The sequence below is a fragment of the Scyliorhinus torazame genome, chromosome 4 (assembly GCF_047496885.1).
Source record: "Scyliorhinus torazame isolate Kashiwa2021f chromosome 4, sScyTor2.1, whole genome shotgun sequence".
In the NCBI taxonomy this organism is placed as follows: domain Eukaryota; kingdom Metazoa; phylum Chordata; class Chondrichthyes; order Carcharhiniformes; family Scyliorhinidae; genus Scyliorhinus; species Scyliorhinus torazame.
Window position 1 is genome coordinate 34,997,828 of NC_092710.1, and position 16,383 is coordinate 35,014,210.

At 52.2% G+C, this 16,383-nt stretch overlaps 2 long non-coding RNA genes across 2 annotated transcripts in view; one reads left to right on the top strand and one right to left on the bottom strand.

The window, feature by feature from the left end:
- Positions 1 to 15,089, bottom strand: part of LOC140410189 (uncharacterized) — a 37,579-nt gene extending 22,490 nt beyond the window's left edge. Inside the window, exons 1-2 of the long non-coding RNA XR_011940549.1 lie at positions 14,175 to 15,089; positions 4,672 to 4,746 (exon numbers count right to left, since the gene is read on the bottom strand). This is a non-coding gene — a long non-coding RNA (uncharacterized lncRNA). The remainder of the gene's footprint in view (positions 1 to 4,671; positions 4,747 to 14,174) is intronic.
- LOC140410187 (uncharacterized) overlaps positions 1 to 16,383 on the top strand; it is a 179,754-nt gene that overhangs the window by 158,151 nt on the left and 5,220 nt on the right. The window lies entirely within an intron of this gene.

The window sequence follows — 16,383 nt, forward strand, 5'->3', positions numbered from 1 at the left end:
ATACAGAGAACAGCTCCCTCTACACTGTCCCCATCAAACACTCCCAGGACAGGTACAGCACGGGGTCAGATACAGAGTAAAGCTCCCTCTACACTGTCCCCACCAAACACTCCCAAGACATGTACAGCACAGGGTTAGATACAGAGTAAAGCTCCCTCTACACTGTCCCCAGCAAACACTCCCAGGACAGGTACAGCACGGGGTCCGATACAGAGTAAAGCTCCCTCTACACTGTCCCCACCAAACAATCCCAGGAAATGTACAGCACGGGGTTAGATACAGAGTAAAGCGAAAGTGAGTGAGGGACGCAGCGAGAGAGAGTGAGGGACGCAGCGAGAGAGAGTGAGGGACGCAGCGAGAGAGAGTGAGGGACGCAGCGAGAGAGAGTGAGGGACGCAGCGAGAGAGAGTGAGGGACGCAGAGAGAGTGAGTGAGGGACGCAGCGAGAGAGAGTGAGGGACGCAGCGAGAGAGAGTGAGGGACGCAGCGAGAGAGAGTGAGGGACGCAGCGAGAGAGAGTGAGGGACGCAGCGAGAGAGAGTGAGGGACGCAGCGAGAGAGAGTGAGGGACGCAGCGAGAGAGAGTGAGGGAGGCAGCGAGACAGAGTGAGGGACGCAGCGAGAGAGAGTGAGGAACGCAGCGAGAGAGTGAGGGACGCAGCGATAGAAAGTGAGGGACGCAGCGAGAGAGAGTGAGGGGCGCAGCGAGAGAGGGAGAGGGAGGCAGCGAGGGAGAGGGAGGCAGCGAGGGAGAGGGAGGCAGCGAGGGAGAGGGAGGCAGCGAGGGAGAGGGAGGCAGCGAGGGAGAGGGAGGCAGCGAGGGAGAGGGAGGCAGCGAGGGAGAGGGAGGCAGCGAGGGAAAGGGAGGCAGCGAGGGAAAGGGAGGCAGCGAGGGAGAGGGAAGCAGCGAGGGAGACGGACGAAGCGAGAGAGGGACGCTGCGAGAGAGAGGGATGCAGCGAGAGAGACGCAGCGAGAGAGAGGGACGCAGCGAGAGAGAGGGACGCAGCGAGAGAGAGGGACGCAGCGAGGGCGAGGGTCGCAGCGAGGGCGAGGGACGCAGCGAGGGCGTGGGACGCAGCGAGGGAGAGGGACGCAGCGAGGGAGAGGGACGCAGCGAGGGAGAGGGACGCAGCGAGGGAGAGGGAGGCAGCGAGGGAGAGGGAGGCAGCGAGGGAGAGGGAGGCAGCGAGGGAGAGGGAGGCAGCGAGGGAGAGGGAGGCAGCGAGGGAGAGGGAGGCAGCGAGGGAGAGGGAGGCAGCGAGGGAGAGGGAGGCAGCGAGGGAGAGGGAGGCAGCGAGGGAAAGGGAGGCAGCGAGGGAAAGGGAGGCAGCGAGGGAGAGGGAGGCAGCGAGGGAGAGGGAGGCAGCGAGGGAGAGGGAGGCAGCGAGGGAGAGGGAGGCAGCGAGGGAGAGGGGGACACAGCGAGAGAGAGGGGGACACAGCGAGAGAGAGGGGGACACAGCGAGAGAGAGGGGGACCCCGCGAGAGAGAGGGGGACCCCGCGAGAGAGAGGGGGACACAGCGAGAGAGAGGGGGACACAGCGAGAGAGAGGGGGACACAGCGAGAGAGAGGGGGACACAGCGAGAGAGAGGGGGACACAGCGAGAGAGAGGGGGACACAGCGAGAGAGAGGGGGACACAGCGAGAGAGGGGGGGACACAGCGAGAGAGGGGGGGACACAGCGAGAGAGGGGGACAGAGAGGGACACAGTGAGAGAGAGTGGGACAGAGAGAGAGAGAGAGGTACACAGCGAGAGAGACAGAGAGAGGGTGACACATAGAGGGAGAGGGACACAGAGAGTGACACAGAGAGAGAGAGGTACGCAGTAAAAGACAGGGATAGAATGAAATAGAAGGACACAGAGAGAGACAGAGAGACAGGGACACAGAGGGAGAGAGGGATACAGAGATGGACAGAGAGAGGGGGCCACACAGAGCGAGGGACACACACAGAAAGAGGTACACAGCGGGTCAGGATGTGAGGTTTCGGGGACGTGAGTGGGTCAGGATGTGAGGGTTAGGGGACATGAGGGTGTGATGGTGTGAGGGTGCCAGGACGTGAGGCAGTCAGGATATTCGGGTTATTAAACTGACCGTTTTCATTGAATCCAAATTGTTTCATTTTAAATTCTAAACTCAGGAATTGACATCTGTGGATTTCATTGAAAAATCCCATTGAACCTCCTTGTCTAATAAAATGATGTTGTTGCCGATGACCCTGTATTGATTCAGGAATAAACTTTATATCTCAGTGAGAAAAAGTCAAATTGAATCCATATTGATAGAGCAGCTCATTGAAGAAATCTGTCTGTGAACAACAGGTAAAATATGAAGTGAAGCTTTGCAATGAGCTTTGTTTTTGTGGCCAGGAATCTTCTCTTAAAATCGAGGCAGAAATGAAGTTGTGTTTAACTCACATTCTGTGATTTCTTGCTGGTTTTTACTCATTCTATGGAAAGCCTTTCTAAGGCGACAGACGAATAGTCATTCCAAACACATCAGAAATTCAGAGGGAAACAAATGTTAAACCAAAGACAGAAATAACGACAGGACAGAATCTGTTGCTGACTGCTGAATTAACATAACCATAGACAGGACAAGTGTCTTCCTTAGCAGACACAGCAACCACACCGAGGGGGACATTGCTGACAGAAAGTCGGGGGTGGGGTCTGCACACAGGTCACTGAGGAGATCTCAGTCCAAACTGTTTCCAATCATTTCCCAAATGTTTGACAACATTTGTGGCACTTCCAAAATTTAAGGTACTTTGCTGTCTCTATTCTGTGAATCCAGCTGTGAAATATCTTCACTTCAATGTCTTTTCCCCACCACTATCCCCATATCCCTTTATGTCAATGCGATTTAGAAATCAGTCAATTTCTGCTATAAACTTAGTCAATATCTTTCCATCTTTGAGAGTGGAGAAATCACCAGGAATGTGGGTGTGATCTCCAGGGTTAGGTTGGAGAAACAGGGCTCATTCAGGCCCTATTGAACCAATCTCTCCTCCTAGGACAGTCCGGCAACCTCCCTATCAGACGATTGACCCTCCGCTGCACTCCCTCTCTGGCAACTATATCCTTTCTCAGTTAGGGCGACCGAAACTATACGCAATACTCCAGGTGTGGTCTCACCAAGGCCTTGTGTAACTGCAGGAAGACATCTCCACTTCTGAATTCAAATCCCTCTTGCAATGAAGGCCAACGTGTCATTGGCCTTCTTAACTGCTTGCTGCACCCCCCTCTCCTCTTTCAGTGACTGGTGTACAAGCTCCATTTGTACATCCACATTGCCCAACATATCATGTTTAAATACAACTCTTTCCTTCAGTTTTTGTTTGACACTAACTTGGACAACTGTCCGAATTGTCTCAGTGTTGTGCTCACATAAAATGGCCACCGTTAAGTAACTTAAAATGGCTGACTGCTGATCGTGGATTTGTTTAGACAGATTCCCAGAGAGAGATAGAGAGATGCAGAGACAGATAAGATGGGGAGACTAACAGAATACATCAATTCAAGATTCAGACTCTCCATCAAACACTGTTAGCAAAAGTACATCATGGGGTTACATACAGATTACACATCCCTCTAAACCGTCCCCATCAAACACTCCCAGGGCAGCAACAGTACGATGATGTATACAGAGTAAAGCTTCCTCGACGCTGTCCCCATCAAACACTCCCAGGACAGGTACAGCACGGGGTTAGATACAGAGTAAAGCTCCCTCTACCCTGTCCCCATCAAACACACCCAGGACAGGTACAGCACGGGGTTAGACACAGAGTAAAGCTCCCTCTACACTGTCCCCATCAAACACTCCCAGGACAGGTACAGCACGGGGTTAGATAAAGAATAACGCTCCCTCTACACTGTCCCCATCAAACACTCCCAGGACAGGTACAGTACGAGGTTAGATACAGAATAACGCTCCCTCTACACTGTCCCCATCAAAAACTCCCAGGACAGGTACAACACGGGGTTAGATACAGAATAACGCTCCCTCTACACTGTCCCCATCAAACACTCCCAGGACAGGTACAGTACGAGGTTAGATACATAGAACATAGAACGATACAGCGCAGTACAGGCCCTAAGGCACAGCACGGGGTTAGATACAAATTAATGCTCCCTCTGCACTGTCCCTATCAAACACTCCCAGGACAGGTACAGCACGGGGTTAGATACAGATTAAAGCTCCCTCTGCACTGACCCCATCAAACACTCCCAGCACAGGTACAGCACGGGGTTAGATACAGAGTAAAGCTTCCTCTACACTGTCTCCACCAAACACTCCCAGGACAGGTACAGCACTGGGTTAGAAACAGAGTAAGGTTTCCTCGACACTGTCCCCATCAAACACTCCCAGGACAGTTACAGCATGGGGTTAGACACAGAGTAAAGCTCCCTCTACACTGCCGCATCAAATACTCCCAGGACAGGTACAGCACGGGGTTAGATACAGAGTAAAGCTCCCTCTACACTGTCCCATCAAACACTCCCAGGACAGGTGCACCACAGAGTTACAAACGGAATAAATGTTCCTCTCCCATTTCCACAACAGAAGCTGCCAGGATATTTACAGCAAGTAGAGGGAATGAGGCAATGTTTCCATAGGAAGAGTTTTATTTTTAAAGAAGATAGTGAATTCTCAACATAACAGAACTTACCCCAAATGATGATTTTTCCAATATCCAAATCCAAAACGATGCAGAATTCATTTCCATCCCACTTATCCGGATAATCTTAAATAGATAAACATAGAAATAATTAGCAATAAGAGACCACAAGGAATAGGAGCAGGATTGGGCCATTCAGCCCTTCGAGCTCACTCCACCAGTCAATATGATCTCACAGCAAGACAGAGTGAGGGACGCAGCGAGAGAGAGTGAGGGACGCAGCGAGAGAGAGTGAGGGACGCAGCGAGAGAGAGTGAGGGTCGCAGCGAGAGCGAGTGAGGGACGAAGCGAGAGCGAGTGAGGGACACAGCGAGAGCGAGTGAGGGACTCAGCGAGAGCGAGTGAGGGACGCAGCGAGAGCGAGTGAGGGACGCAGCGAGAGCGAGTGAGGGACGCAGCGAGAGCGAGTGAGGGACGCAGCGAGAGCGAGTGAGGGACGCAGCGAGAGCGAGTGAGGGACGCAGCGAGAGCGAGTGAGGGACGCAGCGAGAGCGAGTGAGGGACGCAGCGAGAGCGAGTGAGGGACGCAGCGAGAGCGAGTGAGGGACGCAGCGAGAGCGAGTGAGGGACGCAGCGAGAGCGAGTGAGGGACGCAGCGAGAGCGAGTGAGGGACGCAGCGAGAGCGAGTGAGGGACGCAGCGAGAGCGAGTGAGGGACGCAGCGAGAGCGAGTGAGGGACGCAGCGAGAGCGAGTGAGGGACGCAGCGAGAGCGAGTGAGGGACGCAGCGAGAGCGAGTGAGGGACGCAGCGAGAGCGAGTGAGGGACGCAGCGAGAGCGAGTGAGGGACGCAGCGAGAGCGAGTGAGGGACGCAGCGAGAGCGAGTGAGGGACGCAGCGAGAGCGAGTGAGGGACGCAGCGAGAGCGAGTGAGGGACGCAGCGAGAGCGAGTGAGGGACGCAGCGAGAGCGAGTGAGGGACGCAGCGAGAGCGAGTGAGGGACGCAGCGAGAGCGAGTGAGGGACGCAGCGAGAGCGAGTGAGGGACGCAGCGAGAGCGAGTGAGGGACGCAGCGAGAGCGAGTGAGGGACGCAGCGAGAGCGAGTGAGGGACGCAGCGAGAGCGAGTGAGGGACGCAGCGAGAGAGAGTGAGGGACGCAGCGAGAGCGAGTGAGGGACGCAGCGAGAGCGAGTGAGGGACGCAGCGAGAGCGAGTGAGGGACGCAGCGAGAGCGAGTGAGGGACGCAGCGAGAGCGAGTGAGGGACGCAGCGAGAGCGAGTGAGGGACGCAGCGAGGGAGAGTGAGGGACGCAGCGAGGGAGAGTGAGGGACGCAGCGAGAGCGAGAGAGGGACGCAGCGAGGGAGAGTGAGGGACGCAGCGAGAGAGAGTGAGGGACGCAGCGAGAGAGTGTGAGGGACGCAGCGAGAGAGAGTGAGGTACGCAGCGAGAGAGAGTGAGAGAGGGACGCAGCGAGAGAGAGTGAGGGATGCAGCGAGAGAGAGTGAGGGACGCAGCGAGAGTGAGGGATGCAGAAAGAGAGGGGCAGAGAGATCGAGGGGGACACAGCGAGAGAGAGGGACACACCGTGAGAGATGGGGTCAGAGAGAGACGGGGGACTGAGCGAGAGGGGGACTGAGCGAGAGGGGGACTGAGAGAGAGGGGGACTGAGAGAGAGGGGGACTGAGAGAGAGGGGGACTGAGAGAGAGGGGGACTGAGAGAGAGGGGGACTGAGAGAGAGGGGGGACAGAGAGAGAGGGGGACTGAGCGAGAGGGGGACTGAGCGAGAGGGGGACTGAGCGAGAGGGGGACTGAGAGAGAGGGGGACTGAGAGAGAGGGGGACTGAGAGAGAGGGGGACTGAGAGAGAGGGGGACTGAGAGAGAGGGGGACTGAGAGAGGGGGACTGAGAGAGGGGGACTGAGAGAGAGGGGGACAGAGAGAGAGGGGGACAGAGAGAGAGGGGGACAGAGAGAGAGGGGGACAGAGAGAGAGGGGGACAGAGAGAGAGGGGGACAGAGAGAGAGGGGGACAGGGAGAGAGGGGGACAGGGAGAGAGGGGGACAGGGAGAGAGGCACAGGGAGCGAGAGAGGGACAGGGAGCGAGAGAGGGACAGGGAGCGAGTGAGGGACAGGGAGCGAGTGAGGGACAGGGAGCGAGAGGGGGACAGGAAGAGCGAGGGGCACGCCGAGAGCGAGGGGCGCGCCGAGAGCGAGGGGCGCGCCGAGAGCGAGGGGCGCGCCGAGAGCGAGGGGCGCGCCGAGAGCGAGGGGCGCGCCGAGAGCGAGGGGGGCGCCGAGAGCGAGGGGGGGCGCCGAGAGCGAGGGGGGCGCCGAGAGCGAGGGGCGCGCCGAGAGCGAGGGGCGCGCCGAGAGCGAGGGGCGCGCCGAGAGCGAGGGGGGCGCCGAGAGCGTGGGGCGCGCAGAGAGCGTGGGGCGCGCAGAGAGCGTGGGGCGCGCAGAGAGCTTGGGGCGCGCAGAGAGCGAGGGGCGCGCCGAGAGCGAGGGGGGCGCCGAGAGCGAGGGGGGCGCCGAGAGCGAGGGGGGGCGCCGAGAGCGAGGGGGGGCGCCGAGAGCGAGGGGGGCGCCGAGAGCGAGGGGGGCGCCGAGAGCGAGGGGGGCGCCGAGAGCGAGGGGGGGCGCCGAGAGCGAGGGGGGCGCCGAGAGCGAGGGGCGCGCCGAGAGCGAGGGGCGCGCCGAGAGCGAGGGGGCGCGCCGAGAGCGAGGGGGCCGCCGAGAGCGAGGGGGGCGCCGAGAGCGAGGGGGGCGCCGAGAGCGAGGGGGGGCGCCGAGAGCGAGGGGGGGCGCCGCGAGCGAGGGGGGCGCCGAGAGCGAGGGGCGCGCCGAGAGCGAGGGGCGCGCCGAGAGCGAGGGGCGCGCCGAGAGCGAGGGGCGCGCCGAGAGCGAGGGGCGCGCCGCGAGCGAGGGGGGGCGCCGCGAGCGAGGGGCGCGCCGCGAGCGAGGGGCGCACAGAGAGCGTGGGGCGCACAGAGAGCGAGGGGCGCACAGAGAGCGTGGGGCGCACAGAGAGCGTGGGACGCACAGAGAGCGTGGGGCGCACAGAGAGCGTGGGGCGCACAGAGAGCGTGGGGCGCACAGAGAGCGTGGGGCGCACAGAGAGCGTGGGGCGCACAGAGAGCGTGGGGTAAAGCTCCCTCTACACTGTCCCATCAAACACTCCCAGGACAGGTGCACCACGGGGTTACAAAGGGAATAAATGTCCCTCTCCAATTTCCACAACAGAAGCTGCCAGGATATTTACAGCAAGTAGAGGGAATGAGGCAATGTTTCCAAAGGAAGGGTTTCATTTTTAAAGAAGATAGGAAATTATCAACGTAACAGAACTTACCCCAATTGATGATTTCTCCAATATCCAAATCCAAAACGATGCCGAATTCATTCCCATCCCACTTTTCCGGATAATCTTAAATAGATAAACATAGAAATAATTAGCAATAAGAGACCACAAGGAATAGGAGCAGGATTGGGCCATTCATCCGTTCGAGCTCAGCGAGAGTGAGTGAGGGACGCAGCGAGAGAGAGTGAGGGACGCAGCGAGAGAGAGTGAGGGACGCAGCGAGAGAGAGTGAGGGACGCAGCGAGAGAGAGTGAGGGACGCAGCGAGAGAGAGTGAGGGACGCAGCGAGAGAGAGTGAGGGACGCAGCGAGAGAGAGTGAGGGACGCAGCGAGAGAGAGTGAGGGACGCAGCGAGAGAGAGTGAGGGACGCAGCGAGAGAGAGTGAGGGACGCAGCGAGAGAGAGTGAGGGACGCAGCGAGAGAGAGGGAGGGACGCAGCGAGAGAGAGGGAGGGACGCAGCGAGAGAGAGGGAGGGACGCAGCTGGAGAGAGGGAGGGACGCAGCTGGAGAGAGGGAGGGACGCAGCTGGAGAGAGGGAGGGACACAGCGAGAGAGAGTGAGGGACACAGAGGGACACTCCCAAGACAGGTACAGCACAGGGTGAGATACAGAGTAAAGCTCTGGGGCAGCATGGTAGCATTGTGGATAGCACAATTGCTTCACAGCTCCAGGGTCCAAGGTTCGATTCCGTCTTGGGTCACTGTCTGTGCGGATTCTGCACATGCTCCCCGTGTGTGTAGGTATCCTCTGGGAGCTCCGGTTTCCTCCCACAGTCCAAAGATGTGCAAGTTAGGTGGATTGGCCATGCTAAATTGCCCTTAGTGTCCAAAATTGTCCTGATGTAGCTCCCTGTACATCTGTCCTCACCAAATACTCCCAGGAGGTACATAGGAACAGGAATGGGCCATTCAGCTGATCGAGCCTGCCTTAGCGACTAGACCACCTTAATCAATAACCTATTTTAATAATCCGATACAAAGCCCTGGATGAATTTATTTCCCAGCAGCATCAGTAGCTGTAAATCCTGCTCTACACGGTGTGAGAAATATTACTGCATTAGAGAATGTCATTGTGAATATTACCTTGTGATATATAACCGTTCTCATCCACATCTCTATTGAGAACACATTAGCTCCTTTCCCAGTGATCACTACAGTTGACCCCGTCACTCTTTATACTATGAGCTCTTGTCCCAGTTAATACTACATTACACCACACTGCTGTGGACACTACAATTAACAGTTTTGGAGTGCTGACAACCATGTACCCAGGTTAAGAACCTGTGGGACTACCATTTATAATAATCTTTATTGTCACACGTAGGCTGACATTAACACTGCAATGAAGTTACTGTGAAAATCCCCTAGTCGCCACATTCCGGCGCCTGTTCAGGTACACAGAGGGAGAATTCAGAATGTCCAAATTATCAAACAGCACGTCTTTCAGACTTGTGGGAGGAAACCGGAGCTCCCGGAGGAAACCCACGCAGACACAGGGAGAACATGCCGGGAATCGAACCCGGGACCCTGGAGCTGTGAAGCCACAGTGCTACCCTCTGTGCTACCGTGCCGCATAATGAGTCACACACACAACCTCCCACCCCACCCAAGACACACAAACACGTGTACAGACAAACACAAACTCACACACAGACACAAACTCAGACAGGCTGCGTCATTACATCTTTCAAATGGAGCGAGATCCATTCTCCACCTTTAACTTGGAGAGGTGTATCTGGCCTGTGTGTGACCTGACTCTGAACATCCTCACAACAGCTTGGGGACAGACTTTTCGAAAGCACTTTTCATAACCTTTGGGTATCACAAACTGCTTCACAGGCAATGGAGACCTTTTGAAATCAAGTCAGTGGTAATTTAGGAAATGGACCAGCTAATTTCAGAGAGACACACAGAAACAGGATGAGATTGTGCTGTACATGTTTCACAGCTGACACTGAGACACACACGAGATGTACAATATCAATTATTATTCTGAAGCATGTGATTAAATCACCCTTAAACTAAATTCCAGTGTTTCAGAGTAAAGCTTTATCTGCACTGTCCATCAAACACTCACAACCCAAATACTGTCTGGGCTTAAATACAGAGTCAAAATCCCTCTGTCCTGTCCAAAGAATTTTTCATTGCAGATAGTTATTTTTATTTTATGGAAAAGCAGAACTCAAATTGCACCGAATCCCAGGGTGGACTCTTGCTTATTTCAGCCCTTCACATTTAAACATGAAGTTTAAGCTCCGATTCCAGGTGTCTGCTTGTCTCTGTTTGTATATTCTCTGTTATTGTTGTTTTGTCACTTGTCTGAAGTATTTGAATAATAGGCCTTTGTTAATCAATCCTTTATTTCAGCACATGGAAGTTGTGAATCTTCAAGGCTGTCAGTCTGATATAGATAACAAAAAACTACATCCTTTGATCAATCCATTCCCCAACCCTAAATAGATCTCACACATTTCCATAATGCAGGAATATCTCCATCAAAACTTCTAATCAGTTCCTAATACTCTTGTTAACACTTGCCTGTATAACCTAAATTCCACTGACAGATTCCGAAAGCTGCACAGAAAAATGACTGGTTATTTTAAACTTTGAAACAAAAATATTTGAACTTGTGCTTCAATCCTATTATACAAAAATGTTGTCCCTGTGGGCTGACAGTTTCTCAGTAAGACTGAAACATTGAGGTCCGCCTCGCACTGCACTTGACAACATTTGTGGAACTTCCAAAATCTACCATACATTGCTGTCTGTATTGTGTGTGTGAATCTAGCTGTGAAATATCTGTACAGTTTAAACTTCCACTGTTTCTGTCTTCTCATCGTTTATAAAGATCACGGTTCTATCCTTTTTAAGTCTAAAGTACATCATCTTACATTTCCCAACACAGAAACACGTCCACCAGTTCAGTCTACTGCCAAAAGGATAATATCTCCCTGCAATTTGATATTTCCAGCTATGTTGCTTACAATGCTGTCTAATGTTTGGTGTCATTGGCAAACTGGGATGTGTAGCATTCTATCAAATGGTCTTAAATGGCTAATATATATGTGTGTGTGCGCCAATGTGTGTGTACACGCATGTGTCTATGCACGCATGTGTGTGTATGTATGCATGTATCTGGACCCGTGTATGTATCAGTCAGTGTGTACACGCGCATGTGTGTGTGTGTGTGTGTGTGTATCTGTGAATCTGTGTGTGTATACGCATTTAAGTCTCAAAGGAAAATATGAGCAGGTGTAGGCGATTTGGCCCATCGAGTCTGCTCCACCATTCAAACAGATCCTGGCACGCACAGACGCACGCACACTCACACACACATTCCTATTGCATTATACACACTCGATTTGTGTCTGGAACATGCTCAATGATTGAGCTTCCACAACCCTCTGGAGTCTCCACCCTCTTAATGAAGAAATTCCTCCTCATCTCAGTCTGCAATGGTCAACCCCTGATTCTGAGCATTCATGTCAAGAGGGCGAGAATACAAGACCAGAGACGTACTTCTGAGGCTGTATAAGGCTCTAGGCAGATCCCATTTGGAGTATTGTGAGCAGTTTTGGGCCCAGTATCTAAGGAAGGATGTGCTGGCCTTGGAAAGGGTCCAGAGGAGGTTCACAAGAATGGTCCCTGGAATGAAGAACCTGTCGTATGAGGAATGGTTGAGGACACTGGGTCTGTATTCGTTGGCGGTCAGAAGGATGAGGGGGGATCTTATTGAAACTTACAGGATACTGCGAGGCCTGGATAGAGTGGACGTGGAGAGGATGTTTCCACTTGTAGGAACAATTAGAAGCAGAGGACACCATCTCAGACTAAAGGGACGATCCTTTTAAACAGAGATGAGGAGGAATTTCTTCAGCCAGAGGGTGGTGAATCTGTGGAACTCTTTGCCGCAGAAGGGTGTGGAGGCCAAATCACTGAGTATCTCTAAGACAGAGATAGATAGGTTCTTGATCAATAAGGGGATCAGGGTTTATGGAGAGAAGGCAGGAGAATGGGAATTAGAAAAATATTACCCATGATTGAATGGCGGAGCAGACTCGATGGGCCGAGTGTCCTAATTCTGCTTCTATGTCTGGTGGTTTGAGACTGTGCCCCCTCCCCCTGGTTCAAATCTCACCTGTCAGAGTGATCATCCAACCTACATCTATCTTGTGATGCCCCGTATGAATTGTGTATGTTTCAAGATCACCTCTCATTTTTCGGCACTCTCGGGAACACGGGTACATTTTCCTCAATCTCTCCTCATCAGACAACTTCACCATCCCAGGGATTCGTCTGGTGAATCTCCGTTACACTCCTTCTACAGCAAGTATATCCTTCCTTAGATATGGAGAACAAAACTCTACACAATGGTCCAGGTGTGTTGTGACCAAGGCTCTGAACAATTGCAGCAAGTCATCTTAACCCCTGTACTAATAACCCCGAGCGATGAAAGTTAACGTACCATTGGACCTCCTGATTGCTTAATGTACCCGCACGCTAGCGTTTAGTGACCCATGAATAAGGAGTTAGATACAGAGTAAGGTTTCCTCTACACTGTCCACATCAAACACTCCCAGGACAGGTACAGCATGGGGTTAGATACAGAGTAAAGCTCCCTCTACACTGTCCCCAGCAAACACTCCCAGGACAGGGACAGCACGGGGTTAGATACAGAGTAAAGCTCCCTCTACACTGTCCCCACATCAAACACTCCCAGCGCAGGTACAGTACGGGGTCAGATACAGAGTAAAGCTGCCTCTACACTGTCCCCATCAAACACTCCCAGGACAGGTACAGCACAGGGTCAGATACAGAGTACAGCTCCCTCTACACTGCTCACATCAAACACTCCCAGGACAGGTACAGCACAGGGTCAGATACAGAGTAAAGCTCCCTCTACACTGTCCCCATCAAACACTCCCAGGACAGGTACAGCACAGGGTCAGATAGAGAGTAAAGCTCCCTCTACACTGTCCCCATCAAACACTCCCAGGACAGGTACAGCACAGGGTTAGACACAGAGTAAAGCTCCCTCTACACTGTCCCCATCAAACACTCACAGGACAGGTACAGCACGGGGTTAGATACAGTGTAAAGCTCCCTCTACACTGTCCCCATCAAACACTCCCAGGACAGGTACAGCACGGGGTTAGATACAGAGTAAGGTTTCCTCTACACTGATCACATCAAACACTCCCAGGACAGGTACAGCACAGGGTCAGATACAGAGTAAAGCTCCCTCTACACTGTCCCCATCAAACACTCCCAGGACAGGTACAGCACAGGGTTAGACACAGAGTAAAGCTCCCTCTACACTGTCCCCATCAAACACTCCCAGGACAGGTACAGCACGGGGTTAGATACAGTGTAAAGCTCCCTCTACACTGTCCCCATCAAACACTCCAGGGACAGGTACAGCGTGGGGTTAGATACAGAGTAAAGCTCCCTCTACACTGTCCACATCAAACACTCCCAGGACAGGTACAGCACGAGGTTAGATACAGAGTAAAGCACCCTCTACACTGTCCCCATCAAACACTCCCAGGACAGGTACAGCACAGGGTCAGATATAGAGTACAGCTCCCTCTACACTGTCCCCATCAAACACTCTCAGGACAGGTACAGTACGGGGTTAGATACAGAGTAGGGGTTCCTCTATGCTGTCCCCATCAAACACTCCCAGTACAGGTACAGCACAGGGTTAGATACAGAGTAAAGCTCCCTCTACACTGTCCCCATCAAACACTCCCAGTACAGGTACAGCACGGGGTTAGATACAGAGTAAAGCTCCCTCTACACTCTCCCCATCAAACACTCCCAGGACAGGTACAGCACGGGGTTAAATATAGAGTAAAGCTCCCTCTGCACTGACCCCATCAAACACTTCCAGGACAGGTGCAGCATGGTGTTAGATACAGAGTAAAGCTCCCTCTACACTGCCCCATCAAACACTCCCAGGACAGGTACAGCACGGGGTTAGATACAGAGTAAAGCTCCCTCTACACTGTCCCATCAAACACTACCAGGACAGGTGCACCACAGGGTTACAAACGGAATAAATGTTCCTCTCCAATTTCCACAACAGACGCTGCCAGGATATTTACAGCAAGTAGAGGGAATGAAGCAATGTTTTCAAAGGAAGGGTTTTATTTTGAAAAGAGATCGCAAATTATCAACATAACAGAACTGACCCCAAATGATGATTACTCCAATATCCAAATCCAAAACGATGCCGAATTCATTTCCATCCCACTTTTCCGGATAATCTTAAATAGATAAACATAGAAATAATTAGCAATGATAGACCACAAGGAATAGGAGCAGGACTGGTCCATTCAGCCCTTCGAACTCACTCCACCAGTCAATATGATCATGGAGATTCTTCCATTTCAACACCGTCTTCCTGCCATATCCCCGTGCCTCTTGTTGATCAATCAATCGCAGTCTAGAACCGGCTCAATGACTGAGTCTCCACATCCCTCTGGGATAGAGAATTCCCAGGATTCACCACCATCTGAGTGACAAAATTCCTCCACATCTCAGTCCGGCATATCGTTGGTTAATACACAGAATAGATTATATCTGGGAATGAATTACTGACTGCAATCTAATGGAGGGCTTCGGGATAGATGATATACAGAATAACAGATACCCGGGAGTGAGTTACAGACTGGAATCTAATCGAGGGCTTCGGGATAGTTTATATATAGAATAACAGATACCCGGGAGTGAGTGACAGACAGGAATCTAATCGAGGGGTTCAGGATAGTTTATAATAGAACAACAGATACCCAGGAGTGAGTTACAGACTGGAATCTAATCGAGGGGTTCAGGATAGTTTATATGGAGAATAACAGATACCCAGGAGTGTGTTACAGAGTGAAACCAAATTGAGGGGTTAGATTTAACTCACTCTTACACACTCACTCACACCCTGACACAATCGCTCACTAACACACACTATCACGCACTTAATAACTAAATCACGCTTACACACCCTGACGCACACTTGCTCACTATTACACACTCGCTCACACACTGAAACTCAATTATTCCTACACACTCACTCATTATTACACACTGACTTACTCTCACACTCTCACTTACACATTCACACCAGTCACTCAGTCTTACACACACTCATTCTCTCATACGTAAGCACTCACTTGCACACTCACTCACACTCCCTCACTCACTCTTACACATTCCTTCACACACACACACTCGCTCTTACACACTCACTCACTGATACACACTCACTCACTCACTCATACACACTCACTCACACCCACTATTACACACACACTCATTCTTCCACACTAACTCGCCCACACACTCAAACTCACTTACACAATCACTCACACTTACATACTCACACACTGACTCACTCACTCTTACACACAGTCACCCTAACACACACTCACTGTTAACAGATATACTGGAGTGCAACACAGTGTGCAATCTAATTGAGGGGGTAGATTTCACTCACTCTCTCACACACACTTACACACTCGCTCACATGCATACGCTTACACACTCGCTCACACACTTACACAATCACGCACTAACACTCACTCACTAACTCACTCTTACACACCTGTGTCACACTCGCTCACTATTACACACTGACTCACTCACGCTCACTCTCATTCCTATAGACTCACTCATTAGTATACACTGATCCACACACCCTCACTTACTTTCACACACTCACTCAGTCGCACACACACTCACTCACACACTCACTGTCACACACTCACTGTCACAGTCACACACTCATTCTTACACACCTGTCACTCTGACACAATCACTCCCAGATGCTAACACACATCACTCTTGCATACTGATTCACAGTTCTTCACCCTCTCACAATTACACACAGACACACTTTCACACTCAATCACCTACTCACTCATTCTTACATACTAGCTCACACTCACTCACACACTCAAACTGATTTACACAATCACTCACATTGATATACGTACACACTGATTCACTCACTCCTACACACACTCACCATTACACACTCAGTCACTCTTGACAGTCACTCACTCACATACTCACACACACTAACTCGTTCACACTTACACACTCACTCATACACTCACACTTATACAGTCACTCACTCTTACGCGCACACACTCAATCACACAGTCTGACACACTCACTCACACTCTTACACAATCACTCACTAACACACACTCTCACTAACTCACTGTTACACATCCTGACTCACATTCGCTCACGATTACACTCACTCACACTCACATACAGACTGAAACTCACTCATTCCTACAGACTCACTCATTATTACACATTGACTCACACACACTCACTTAGTCTCACACACTCACTCGGTCTTACAAACACTCACTCTCACACACTCACTATCACTCT